The following is a 14,762-nucleotide window of genomic DNA, read 5'->3' as shown; positions in this document are numbered from 1 at the left end:
AAGGCACAGAGGTTCAGAGGACGCCTGAAAGGAAGAATTCCCACCTTCTGCAGATTCTAGTGCCCAATAATTGAGCTGCAGCTGCTTTTCCTGGGTACTGGGTCAGATAGTGGTGAGTGAATACATGAGTAAATGTACTTACTGGTAAACAAACACGCAGGGCTGATACTCGAATTCCAGGCGCAATCCCCTGAGGCACAGATGCAGAGATGGACCTGGCTTCCTCAGGCCACTGACTCTGCCCCCATTTGGCTTACTGAGGTGCAGGTAGGAATTTGAGGGTCAGTGGAAGCCTCTGAGCTCAGTGAAAGTGACATGTCTGATTCTGGACTCGGCAAAAGCCCCCAGTTTTGTTTTGTTTTGTTTTGTTTCCCCATAAAATTCACATGGCATAAAACTATTCTAACCACTTTTAAGTGTACAATTCAAAGCCATTAAATATATGTACAACCAACTTTTATTTGTTAAAATCAATTTTAATAATAAAGAGCATTTATTGAATTCTTACTATGTTGTAATGCAGCTCTAAGAATAAAATTCAAAGTCTATACCGTGGCCTGCCTACACACTAGTTGCTTTGACCTTCAGGAAGGATTGGACATACTCATTGCTTAAATAAGTATATATGTTGATCAGCAGTTGGTCTAAGTGCAATGGGGAGCTCATCAGTCATCCTAGAGAAGGGGTGAGAGTGCCTTTTTATAAAGGATAGTTGCATCTCATTAGGTAAATGTATAGAAGTTCACATACACATGGTTATAGAAAGATGAGTAGCTGAGGGATGGTAGCACAGACTTTTAAACTACGACTCTCGGCAGCCAATTGTAGGATCCCAAAAGGCAGAGCAGTATTTGATTTTTGCCATGTGTAGGTAATCAACAAAACTAGGCTGTAGGAAGCTCTAGAAAAAGACCTGGAGGAAGAGGGGAAACATGCAGGCTAGGAGGAAGTCTGGTGGGTAGGGGAGTATGCCTTCCAGGCAGAGGAATCAAGTGCAAAGGCCCTGAGACAGGAACATTCTGATGTGTGTGAGAAATAGCTAGATGCTAATGTGGCAGAAAGTGAGCAAGAGGGTACAGGGAGGTGAGGGAAACTGAGAACATTTGTATGCCACTGAAAAAATTGTGGATTTTCTTTTGAATGAGATAGGAAGTTTTTGGAGTGTTTGAATGAGGCTTCCATTGCAGTGGGGAGATAGTGGATGGGCATATAGATGAAACAAGAATGACCAGGCATTGATAATTGTTGAAGCTGAGTGATGAGGAGTACACGTTCTCATTATGCTATTCTCTCTTCTTTTGTGTTTGTTTAAAAGCTTCCATAGTAAAAAATTAAACAAACTAAAAAGAACCCTTTAGCTGCTGTGTTAAATGTAGATGGAAGAGGGGCAAATGTAGAAGCAAAATGGGACTAGTTAGAAGTTACTTATCTAGGGGAGAATCGATGGTGGCTTGGGATGGTTACAGTGAAGGTGTTGAGAAGTAGGCTGATTCTGGATACATTATTAAGGGAAAGTAGAAAGGATTGGTTAATGATTTGAATGTGGAGTGGGAGAGAAACAAGAGCCAAAGATGGAAAAAAGAAGTTGTTATCAACTGAGATAGAAAAGAATGAGTGATGCGGGGGAAGATCAAAAGTTCAGCATTAGTCCTGTAAAGTTTTAGATGCACATTAAAGTAAGTGCAGATGTTAAGTAAACAGTTGGATGTAAGAATCTGAGGTTCAGGGGAGAGGTCAGTGCTAGAGATAAGAATTTGACGCCAGCAGTGTATAGATAGCATTTAAAGCTGTGAGACTGGATGAGATCACCAACTGCAATTCTCTAATATGCTGATTTTTTTTGAAAAACAGACTTTCTTTCTACAAAGCTCACAGACATACAAGTTGGTTCTCTGAATGTAGAAACAATAGACTATTTGAAAAATGACTGTACTCAGAGCTCTGAATGCACACATATTAATCACTTTTATGAGGGCTTCCAAGTGTCATTTAATAAATTGTATGGTCCTCGGCCACACTAAATGGATTCCATTTGTTCTGGCAGCATGAAAAGAAATAATTTTACATCTTGAAGGGTACAGTGGAAGATAAATTAAGTCCTTCTCTTTTTCAATGTCAGTAATCTCAGTGGTTTTATTGAATATAAATTGTTTAGTTTATTAATATGCTAGTTGTCCTAATAATCTACCAAGCCAAAAATCACATGTGAGGGTAAAGGGGTAAGACTGTGCTTTCTCAGTCTGGGCTTGCTAAGTATTGATCTCCATGGGGTCTTCTAGATTTTTCTCCACAGATATTTATAGTATTTCAAAACTAGTTGATCATTATAATCGCTAGATGTGATTTTTAGACTCCACCTTTAGAAACTCTGAGTCAGTATGCCTGGAGTGGAACACAGGAATTTGTATTTTTAACTAGTGCCCATGTTTGGGAACTACTGCTAAGCAGTTTCTAGAAACATTTGATATCTTCTTTTTCTACAGATGTGCTTCTCACACCCTATTTTCCTGCCTTATTACAAGGTATTTTTTACATCTGTTTCCTTTTTGCAATTGCCAGCAGGGAACTAGAATCTGAGATGAGTTGGGGTGGGCTGTGGAAGTACTGGGTTCAACTAGTTGGGACTCTTCTGCTCTGACCGCAAAGTCAGTCTCAAGCTGATCACTTTACATAATGCTTAGGTGTTTGAATCTAAGCCTTATAAGTTCATAGGCCTCCAGTAGGGTTTACGTTTGCATATTATCTTAAGAGGAAAAAGAAGGACCTTCCTGTCAAGTTGAGAATCCTACCACTATGGTACTCTGGAAACCAGAGAGGATCATTTTGATATTTTGGGAGGAGGACATGGAGAAAAGACAAAATCGAACAATTTTATTCAATTTTTATTTTTATTTATTTTTCCCCTCTTTAAGTCCTCTGCCCCCCACTTCCACCCCTGACCTACGAATGTTGCTGTCTCCCCTTAAGAACTGGATCTCTGAAGGCAGGGCATCTCCTCCCACGTGCTTGGCACCCGGGGTATGGTCCATGGCTCCACCTGGAGTGTGAACCCAGGACATTCTACATGTAAAGCATACACGCTAACCACTACACTATGGAGCCATCCCTGAGATTTTTACTTTTTTAAAGGGCTGAGCTAGGTAATTTTACTTTTTGCAGGTAATAAACACCCTGAATTCTGTCTATGGCCTTTTTGGGAGCATGTGGACCTCATGTTGGGAATCTCTACTCTAAATATATTCTCCACAGTGAAGCCAGAGTGAAAATTTAAAAAATATAGATCAAAGCTCATCACTCCCCCGTTAAAACTCTTCAGTGACTTCCTCATGACTTAAAAGGCCAGACTCTTTTGATACTCCTTTCCAAAAGTCTTCCAGGATGTGTCCTAAACTCACCTCTCCAACATCATCTCATAACTCTCTCCCCGACTCCCACCATGCTATAGAGCCACACAGGCCTTTCTGTATTTACCTTAACAAATTTTTTCCCCTGTTCTCTGTACTTGCAGTATCTTCCTTCAGTCTTCACTGGGCTGATTTTATCTTGACAGTTTAGTCTCAGAAATAATAGTGTCATCTTATTGTCTGTATAACATTTATTACTAGCTAGTATTTTTCTCTGTACTCATTTGTTTAGTGGTTTATTGTGGGGTTCCTCTCACTACAATATAACCCATGGGGATGGGGCTCTTATCAGATTCATTTATCAATGAAACAGCTACATTTCGAATAGTGCTTGGCTCAAGGTGCCCACTCAGTAATTATTTGCTGAATCAATAAATAAATAATCAAGAAAGAAATTCACAGAGCCAATAAGGACCAAATTGAAAAATGTGGTTATCTCAGGAATGGGGTTGGAGATTGACGGGGAGGAGGAAAAGGCTTTTGCATGTTTTACTTTATACTCTTTGGTGAAAAATGATTATGGTTGATTTTGTTTCCTTTTTATGTTCTTTAGTATTATCCAAATTTTTCTAAAATAAACATGTTTTCCTTAGAAATCAGAAAAGCAAAATTAAATATAAATAGTGATTATAGTAACTTATCAAAATTTCCATTTTTGGAGAGCCAGGCCTTCACATTTTTGCATAAACACCATTGCTTTTGTTTTCCACAAAGAACTCAGTTATCTATTTTGGTGTAAAGCCTTATATTAGAATATTTTCTGAATAAGTATCTGTCTGAGTTTTCGTGGACATCACTAAGGAAAAGCATAAGATTTAGATTGTCTCCATGGTAACTAACTATGAGCCAAGACTGATCATTGAGGATAACAACAATGGATATTCCAGCACTGGAAAAATTTTTGGATTTCTCCTAGGTTGGGGAGTAACCTGTGTCTTTAGTTATATGAACAACAGTCTCAGAAACCTTCTTTAGCTAAAGACTAGTTTACAAATGTGATCTGAATTCAAACTGGTAAAGGGCCTTCGGCGTTGAAGCTGCTTCCTCTGTAAGATCCTGCCCCCACTACACAGAATCTTACTCATCCCTCAATCCCTGGATAAGAAAATAACTCTAATATGAAGTGAAACTTGAATCCTTTATACCTACCTCATTAGCCCTTCTTCACTCCGCTTTATAAATGATCTTTGCACGTATATTCTTTTAATAAACTGATGGCGAAAACAAATGTAGACAGAGAAACATTAAGAAATGTAATGGTTAATTTCACGTGTCAACTTGACTGGGCCACAGGGTGCCCAGATATTAGGTTTAACATTATTCTAGATTTTCCATGAGGATGTTTTTGGATGAGTTTAACATTTGAATTGGTAGACCAAGTAAAGCAGATTATTCTCCCTAATGTGGGTGGACTTCATTTAAGGCCTGAATAGAATAAAACAGTTGAGTAAGAGAAAACTCCTCCTACTGACTGCTTTTCAAGCTGGGACATCGTTTATTATTATTATATTTTTTTTCCTTTGGACTTAAATTGAAACATTGATTCTTCTTAGGTTTTAAGCCTGCTGCCATTTGGGCTAGAACTACAACATCAGCCCTCCTTGTCCTTCCTAGGCTTCTGGATTCAGACTGGAATGACACCATCAGCTTTTTTGTGTCTCCAGCTATCTATAAGATATATGCCTATTGGAAGACATGGTAAAGAGGATCAAATATGTGGTGACAGAAAGAAATCTAACAATGGGAGGCAAACACGCAGTGTAAATATATATATATATATGCCTTATTGTTAAAATATACAGCTGAAACTTACTGGATTTCGTTAACCAATGTCACCATAAAAATAAATAAATAAGTAAATAAGTAAATAAATAAGTAAGTAAGTAAGTAAATAAATAAATAAATAAATAAATAAATAAATTTTTTAAAAAGAAAGAAAGATATATACCTATTGGTTCTGTTTCTCTGGAGAATCCTGACTAATACAATAAATAAGATCCTATTATGTGTTAGGCCCTGGTCTAGGGGTTGGATTCCCCAGGTCTCTAGTTTAAAAGAGATGATAGATGAACTTCAATGTGATAGGTGCTCTAGTTGAGTTACATACCCACAAAATACTATGAGACCATAGATGTAGTACCTAATTGCGTAAGGAGTCAAGAGAGTTTCACTTAAGAGTTGACGTGATCAGGGTTGTGAAAAATGACACCAGATTGAGTACAATGAAGAAATTGAACTACTGATACATCCAATAATATGGATGAATCTCACAGTTATAATTTTGAATGGAATAAAAATCAGATACAAAAGAGGACATATGAATAAAGGTGCTATGGACATACTTTAAAAACGAGCCCTTGTTACTGAACTTGGGGAGGGGGGGAAGTATTCAGTATCTCATTATTCAATTTGATTTGGTGTTATCAATGATTAACTAGTATATATTACTCCCCAAGAGGATCATTTCTTACTATCCTCCTTATATATGACAAAATTATTTTCAATAATAAGTAATAATTAGAAAAAATATCTTCTTGATTCATTCTTTAGGTTAGAAACATCATGCTGTACATTACATTCCCATGACTTATTTATTTATAATTTTAAAATAATACATTTCAGTTTTACAGATGTTATTAAAATTTAGAAAAATATTTCATTTATAAATGAAAATTTACCCTTACCAAAAATATTACACTTCATAGTTCACACCATTTCATTGTTTTACATTTTAAACACAAATAAAAGCTCCAAATTGTCACATGGAATTACAGAATTGCAGTAACTTGAGTTCTGTTTGTCTTTACAATCACAGTTCTATTGTTTATTTTGAATTCACTGTTTAAATGTAGGAACATGTAGTTCTACAGAGTTGGAGACAAGAACTATTCATGAAGTAAGCTTGAATGACTCTGAATTGTTAAGAACTTACTCTGAAATAAATGCATGTAGTTGTATCCATATGTAATGGGTAATTGTAGAAGTGAAGTTCTTTGAATTAACTTCCACATAGAATAAATGCTAATTACAGACAAAGTAATAAAGAGGTGCTAATATAATACATGTATTACTAAAATTGTTGAGAATAGCATTGCTCAAACTTTTTAGTCCCAGGACTTCATTGCACTCCTAAAAAATATTAAGCTCTTTGCTTGTGTTTATGTATTATATCTATTGATATTTACCTATTAGAAATTAAAACAAGAAAAATTTAAGTATTTTTATTTATTTATTTTTTAATTATTATTATTTTAGACAAGGCAACCCTTGGTTCACCTCACAGATTGCAAGGACTTTGTCAGCTTACAATCCCTTATTTTTTCATTCTTTTTGCCTACAGCACCCGGTCTTCCTAGGTGGTCTCCTATCCAAGTACTAACCAGGCCTGACCCTGCTTAGCTTCCGCGATCAGAAAGGATCGGGCTTGTTCAGGGTGACATGGTCGCAGACTAAATTTAAGTATTTTTAAATTTAATTTTCATCTTAAAATTACTTAATAAATCTACTGCATATTAATGTATACATAATATACATTTATAAAAATAATTAATTTTCCAAAACAAAACAAATTTAGTGATAAGAGTGACATTTTAAATTTATCTAACTGGAGTCTCACATGTGCTTCTGAATTCAATATGTTACAATATATTGCTCTAAAGTATTTGAGAAGATTCTGGCCTCACACAAATATGTAGTTGGAAAAAAGAGGGCATTTTAATAGCCTCTTTAAATAATTGTAGATATTCTGTTTTGATACTATACCAAAACTTGACAAGAAGTAGTTTCTTACAGGTTAAAATGTGTTCAGAAACCACATAGATGAACTTTCATACTTTTACATTAAAATCTGTTGGCCTATCTTACATTCTGAATGAATCTTTTTACTCATGCATGACATTACAGCATCATGCATAGTTCATTTGTAAAATATTACTTCCCGGAGTTAGTTCAACTTTTCGACACATTTTGTTTTATAACAACAAAAATATCACATTTGTTAATATCATCACTGGTCTCATTTTAAGAGTCTATAAGCTCACAGAAGCTTTCAAGCTCACAGTAGGTTCCAACATTCAATTTTGGTTTGAAAGCTCAAATTTAAGGTAGCAAATATTTAAATTGTTTTCTTTGAAATGCCAGGCTCACTTTATTCATTTTTGAGAAAATGCCTGCTAAGTAACCACGGCTGCATAAATATAGTCTATCAGTTGTTTTTTTCTAATGAAAATGGTGTTCGATTTTGGAAAAAGTGGCTAGATCAGTTGGCAATTCCATAATTACTAAAGTGTTTTTCCTTGAGACAGCAGAAGTGCTTTATTTTCCATTTCCTTACAAAAAAAAATGGGTGCTTAAGGGTCATGATTTAATAAAGTGTTTACTGTTTTATGAAGGGTATTCTTAAGTAAGACTAGGTATTTGTTACTTGTTGACTGTGTGTAGCAACGAAGAATACAGTGTGTACAAAGAATACAGTGTGTACTAGTACAGTTTGTGCCGCTGCCTTGACTCATGCTGAAGAGTAAGCAGTTTTACTCACCACTGTTTCAGGACCATCAGTGCACATGGTCAGCACAGTTAGATAGCAGATAATGTTTTATATTGTCATGAAAATATTTTTACCCCATAGACTCTCTGAAAGAATCTCAGGTTACTCCGGTTCTGTGGATCATGCTTTAAGTTTGGAACTTACACCAACAGAAGATGTTTTCTCTAGGTGAATATTTTATTATAATGTTGTTTTGAATTTCTAGTACATGATAATAAAGTGCAGACACGCTTTTAGTCTGCTTTGCTATTGATTTTACATTCTCCAAAGACCACATATAGCAATATATAGATACATGTAGATATCTATATATATTTTAGAATTCAGGTCTTTGTACATTGATTTTGTATTATAATTGAGTTCTTTATTAGATGTATTTATTACAAATATTTTCTCCCAGTCAGTGGTTTGTCTTTTTTTTCTTAGTGGTGTTTTTTGATAAACAGAAATTCTTTTTTTAAAAATAAATTTTATTTTAGAATAGTTTTAGATATACAGAAAAGTTGCAAAGGTAGTACAGACAGTTTTTGTATATCTCTCACTCAGTTTCCCCTTACATTAATATCTTATATTACCAGGGTACATTGTCACAACTAGGAAACTAACACTGATACATTACAGTTAACTCCAGACTTTCTTTGAATTTCACTAATTTTTCCCATTAATGTCATATTTCTGATTCCAAATTCAGTTCAGGATATAACATTGCATTTAGTCATCCTTTCTCCCTCTGTTCTGTGACAATTTTTTAGTCTTTCCATGTTTTGGATGACTTTGACAGTGTTGAAGAGTAATAGCCAGATATTTTGTAGAATGTACCTCAATTTGGGATTCTCCGATGTTTTTCTCATGGTTAGATTGTAGTTATGGGTTTGGTGGGGAAGGCCACAAGGGTGAATTACCCTTCTTATCACATCACGTCAGGGGTATGTGATATCAATATGACTGATCACTGGTGATGTTAACTTTGATCACTGGGCAAGGGTGAGCTGTCCAGGTTAAAATTGCTCAACATAATCTATCCTTTTGTAGTATGGTCATATCTTGCTTTATATATTTTGGAGTTATAGTGTTAGATGTATACAGTATTGAGATTATTATATCATACTAATTGAACTTTTTTGTCATTATACAGTAACTATGTCTAGCAGTCTTTTAGAACTTTAAATCTACATGTTTGCTGTTAATGTAAGTACACTGGTTTCTTCCCCTGAGTGTATCTTACTAGTCTTTTTTTTCTTAGTTTTATTTTTTTATTGAGGTATAATTGCCATATAACATTATATCAGTTTCAGGCGTACAATATAATGATTTGATATTTGACTATATTATGAAATGACTACCACAGTAAGTCTGGTTAACATTCATCACCATAGATAGCTACATTTTTTTCTCTTGTGATGAGAATTTTAAGGATTTTCTCTCTTAGCAGCTTTCAAATATGCAATACATTATGCTCAATTATTATTAACAGTAGTCATCATGCTGTACATTACATTCCCATGACTTATTTATTTATAACTGGAAGTTTGTACCTTTTGACCTCTTTCACCCATTTCACCCACTCCCATCTCTGGCAGTCACCATCTGTCCTCTGTATCTATGAGCTTGTTTTTTTAAAAAATTTTCTAATTTAGATTCTGCATGTAAGTAAAATCACACAGTATTTATCTTTCTCTGTCTGATTTATTTCAGTTAGCATAATGCCCTCAAAGTCCATCCATGTTATTGCAAATGGCAATATTTCATTATTTTTTATGGCTGAATAATATTTAATTGAATACACATAACACATTTTAAAAATCCATTCATCCATCAATGGACACTTGTTTCTATCTCTTGGCTATCATAAAGAATGCTGCAGTGAACATAGGTCTTCAGATATCTTTTCGAGTTAGTGTTTTTGGTTTGTTCGGATAAACACCCAGAAGTGAAAGTGCTGGATCATATGGTCTAGTATTTTTAATTTTTAGGGAAACCTCCATACAGTTTTCCTTAGTGGCTGTATCAATTTATATTCACACCATAGTGCACAGGGTTCCCTTTCTCTACATCCTTGCCAACAGTTGTTATTTCTTGTCTTTTTGATACAGAAATTCTTGATTTTAGTGCTCTAATTTGATAATGTTTTATTATTTTTACTTTTTATGTTTATTCCAAGATTACATTCCTGGCTTAAATCTCACTTGGTTATAATATATTATCATTTTTATGTAAAAGAGGAAAACCATATAATCATCTCAATAGAAGCAGAGAAAAACTTTTATAATTAACAATTTTTCACAGATTCTCAGTAATCTAAAAATAGAAGGAGACTCAAGGTTATGCTGATCTTATAAAATAAGTTGGAAACTATGCTGTCCTTTTTTTCTAGTCTTAGAGAGTTTTTCTTTCTTTCTTTCTTTCTTTTTTTAAGATTGGTATTATTGTTTTTATTAAATGTTCAGAAGAATTCACCATTGAAGCTATTTTTACTTTAAGTTTTCTTTGTTGGGAGATTTTTGATTAAGGATGCACTGTCATTGATATTTAATGTCATTCAGATTTCCTATTTCTTCTTGTATTAGCTTTTGTAAGTTATGTTGTTCAAGGAATTTGTCCATTTCATCTACATTTTCATTGCTTTATTGAGATATAATTGATATGCCATAAGACTCTCTTATTTAAAGTATACAATTTAATTTTTTTAAGTTGATTCTCAAAGTTGTGCAACAATCACCATAACCTAATTTTAGAACATTTCTGTCACTCCCAACAGAAAATCATGCCTATTTACAATCACTTCCGTTTCCATCCCCAGGCCTAGGCAACCACTAATTTACTTTCTCCATAGATTCGCCTTTTAAGGACATTTTATGTAAATGAAATCATATAATATGTAGTGTTTTATGTCTGGCCTCTTTCATGTAGTATAATGGTTTTGAGATTCATCTATATTGTAGCATGTATCAGTATTTTGTTCCTTTTTTTTCTTTTTAAAATAAATTTTTATTGAAAATTATAACCTACCTGTAGAAAGGTGTACATATTTTAAGCACAATAAAAACACTTTTTAAAGTGAATGCTTCCATAAAACCACCAGACACAAGAAATAGAACATTACTTGGACCCCAGAAGCCCTCTCATGTCCCATTCCAAACTTTACTCCTTCCTTACAGGAAACCAATGTGCTTAGTAATAACATAGATTAGTATAGCCAGTTTCTAAACAATAAAAATGAAATCATGTAGAGCGCATTATTCTGTATCTGCTCCTTATCAATAATATATTGTTTTAAAGACTTTTTTTAGAGCAGTTTTAGGTTCACAACATAGTTGAGAAGAAGATAGAGATTTCACATATACCTCCTGCCCCAACATGTGAGAGCTTCTGCCATTATCAATATCACTCACCAAAATGGGACATTTATTAACTGAGGATGAACCTACAATGATGCATAATCACCCAAAGTTCATAGTTTACCTGAGGGTTCACTTTAGGTGTGTGTGTTCTGTCGGTTTGGACAAATGTACAATGACATATAGCCATTATAATAATATTATAGATTATTTCACTGCCCTAAAAATCCACTTTGTTCCTTTTTATTGCTGAATGGTATTCCATTGTATAGATGTATACTACATTGTGTTTATCCATTTACCAGTTGATGGCCAGTTGGGTTGTTTTCACTTTTTGGCTATTATGAATGATGTTGCCATGAGCAAATTAAAGTACAAGTCTTTGTATGACAGTATTTTTCTCTTCTGTTGATACCCAGGAATGGAATTGCTGAGTCATAGGAAAACGTTAACATTTTGTGAAACTGCTTTCAAAAGAAGCTTGTACTATTTTACATTGGCCCTAGCAATATCTGAGAGTTCCAATTTCTCAGTATTTTTGCCCACACTTGTTATTTTCTGTTTGTTTGTTTTTAACTATAGTGTTTGTGAAGTAGTATCTCATTGTAGTTTTGATTTGCATTTTCTTAATGACTAATGACTTTGAGCATCTTATGTTTATTGACTATTTGCGTGTCTTATTTGGAGAAATATGTATTGAAATCTGTTGCCTATTTTTTTAATTTCTCAAAGTGTATTTATTAGATCTCTTTTGGTTGCATGCGACAGAAACCACCTCTACCTATCTTAAATGAAAGAACAGAATTTAAGGATGGTATAGGGTAGAGATATTCATGGTATCCAAGGGCAGTACTACAATGAAATGTAGGAAAAATTAGACATAAAACTGGATACTGTAGAATACCCGGGGAATTCTCTATCCACTGTTTGTCTCTACTTCTTCTTAGTTACTTCATTCTTAGCTCTCATCTAGGGCTGACTTTCCCATTTCAGACCACATGGCAAAATACAGTTATTGCTAATCATTCTTCAGTTTTCCTCTCTTTTTTTTAAAAAAAGAACAATTAGATATCTCTTAGTCGTATTCACATTTCGTAGGGAAAAGATTCTGATTGTCCCAATTTGGGTTATGTACCTACCTCTAGACCAAACAGTTGTCGCCAAGAGTGTGGTAACCCACACGATGACCATGTGGAGCCAGGGCAGATATTGGCAACTATGACCCTCTGGCACATGACCTGTTTTTGTACAGCCATTGAGCAAAGAATGGTTTTCGTATTTTAAAGAGTTGAGGAAAAAAACTAGCAAACAAAAAAGAATGTGTGACAGGGATATTTGTCATCAGAAAAGACTAAAATATTTATTATCTAACCTTTCGTAGAAGAAGTTTGCTCATTGCAATCCAAGGGAAGGAGAGCAGTTTCTCTAAAAGAAGGGTAAAATGCACAGACAGGTCTGCCATCCTTAAAGAAATCTGCAGACCACCAGTTCCATAGGATACTAACAAATGACCCCATGCTCAATATGCTTGGGAAACCAGAGAGCAAAATGTGAAAAGACTTCCATTTTGCAAGATTTCTTATAGTATTTGCTAAGCTAGAAAACACTGCGAATCTTTAAGAATCTTCAAGAGGAAGAAATAGTATGTTCTGTTTCCTAAACTTATTTGACCATGTAAACTTTATTCCCTCCTGCGTCCAAGGAAATAGTATTTCGTGGAACACACTTTGGGAAAAATTTTATATGTCAGCTCTCACAGGTACTAATGTGGTCTTTATTTCTAGTCTTCCTCGAAATTTAGTTCAGCAATGACTGTATGCCAGGCCTGTGGTGCTACATGTAACGGAGACCCACAATGAACAAAACAAATCCTGTCTTCAGGGAGTTTTTAGTCTAGTGGGAGAGACTGATAAAAAAGTAAGCTATGTTAAAAGGATACGAAGAGTGCTGTAAAGGATAACACATACCCAGGAACGGAGAAGGGACACCTCCTCAGCTTTGTGGGACAGGGGTGGGGACATCAAGGAAGGCTTTCATGAAGACATGATGACTGAGTTGAACCTTAAAGATCAACCAATAGCAGTTAATCAGGTGAAAAGGAAGAAGAAAAGATGAACTTTTGTATAGAGGCATAATGGCATGAGATAGAATTGTATCATTTTAAGAGTAATTGAGTAGTACTCTGTGATTCGATATAGGAGATGGGAGAAGAAAAGACAACTCTCAAGATTATGAATTGGACATTTTGGTGGAGTCCCATAATGAATTCAGTTTTGATCTATAGGGCTTATTGTCTCACAGGCTATTCTACTTGAAGCTGGCCTGCAAGGTCGAACACATGAGGCTTGAGCTCAAAAAGAGAGATCTGGGCTGGAGATACAGGTGGAGTCATCACCATATAGATGATAGTTAAAACTGTTAGCCTACTTTTCAATTAGGTTGTCTTCTTAATACAGAGTTGTAAAATTTCTTTATATATTCCGGATAGAAGCCCCTTATCTAGTTTTGCAAGTATTTTCTCTCAGTCTGTGGGTTCTCTTTCACTTTCTTTTATGGTGTTGTTTGAAGTCCAAAACCATGTTTCTATGGGTCTGGCTTATGCTGTTTCTATTATCTAGTGCATAAATCTGTGTGATTTTGAAACTTTAGGAGGTTTGGTTTCTTTAATGAGCACATGGCAAAATGCCTGCTGCTGCCTCCTGGATTCCTGGTAAAGGTTCCTTTGCTTTGTTTTATGGACAGACCCCCTAGGTCTCACTGGGAGGAACAGCAAAGAGTTTGTAGATGTGTTTACAACACCAAGTATGTACCACATCTGTTGAACCATAGGTCTGTATATTCCCTAATATTCTATTTTCATCTTCCCCAACCTTCTCAACTTGGCAGGTTCATGCTCTTCCAGACTCAACTCCAAGGTCACAAAGCCTTTCTTGAGTAAGGGGGCAAGCAACTACATGCTGTTTTTTTCTATGACTTAGCATTTCCTGAGTGCAAGGAAACATGCCCTAAAAAGGAATAAACCAAGCTCTTGCTGACAGGCTAGGAACCATCCAAGCAGAGTTGCTTCTTCTCTCTTTTATGTCATGACTATATGTTATACTTATGCCTACATCATATTTTTTGCAATTATTTATGTATATGATTGCTCTGCTACTAAATCGACCTCCTCAAATTCTTTTATTTCATTTAAATTCTTTCAGATGGTGGTAGCTTAAATCAGTGTAAGCAAAAAGAAAAGGTATGCACGGGAGGAGGGCAAAGTTTATTGTCTCAGGATCATTAAATTGACTTTTAAAAAGGGCAGGTGGCATCGATATTTGGCATGACTAGATCGAGGCAGGAAACAATCCCAGCTGGTCAACCTCTTACCCTCCTTCCACTCCCTTTCCCCTCTTTCTCCTCTTCTCCTCCTCCTTCCCTTTCTCTCTCACTCTGCTTCACTCTGTGGGGTGGCTTCCTTCACTCCTGCAGACA

The 14,762-nt window shown here is 35.2% G+C and overlaps 1 pseudogene; it reads right to left on the bottom strand.

Annotated features, from left to right (window-relative positions):
- Positions 1–6,735: 6,735 nt before the first annotated feature.
- Positions 6,736–6,854, bottom strand: LOC112482751 (annotated as a pseudogene).
- Positions 6,855–14,762: the final 7,908 nt, after the last annotated feature.

Source organism: Pteropus alecto, unplaced genomic scaffold (assembly GCF_000325575.1).
Source record: "Pteropus alecto unplaced genomic scaffold, ASM32557v1 scaffold155, whole genome shotgun sequence".
Lineage (NCBI taxonomy): Eukaryota > Metazoa > Chordata > Mammalia > Chiroptera > Pteropodidae > Pteropus > Pteropus alecto.
This window is presented reverse-complemented; position numbering and strand designations above follow the sequence as displayed.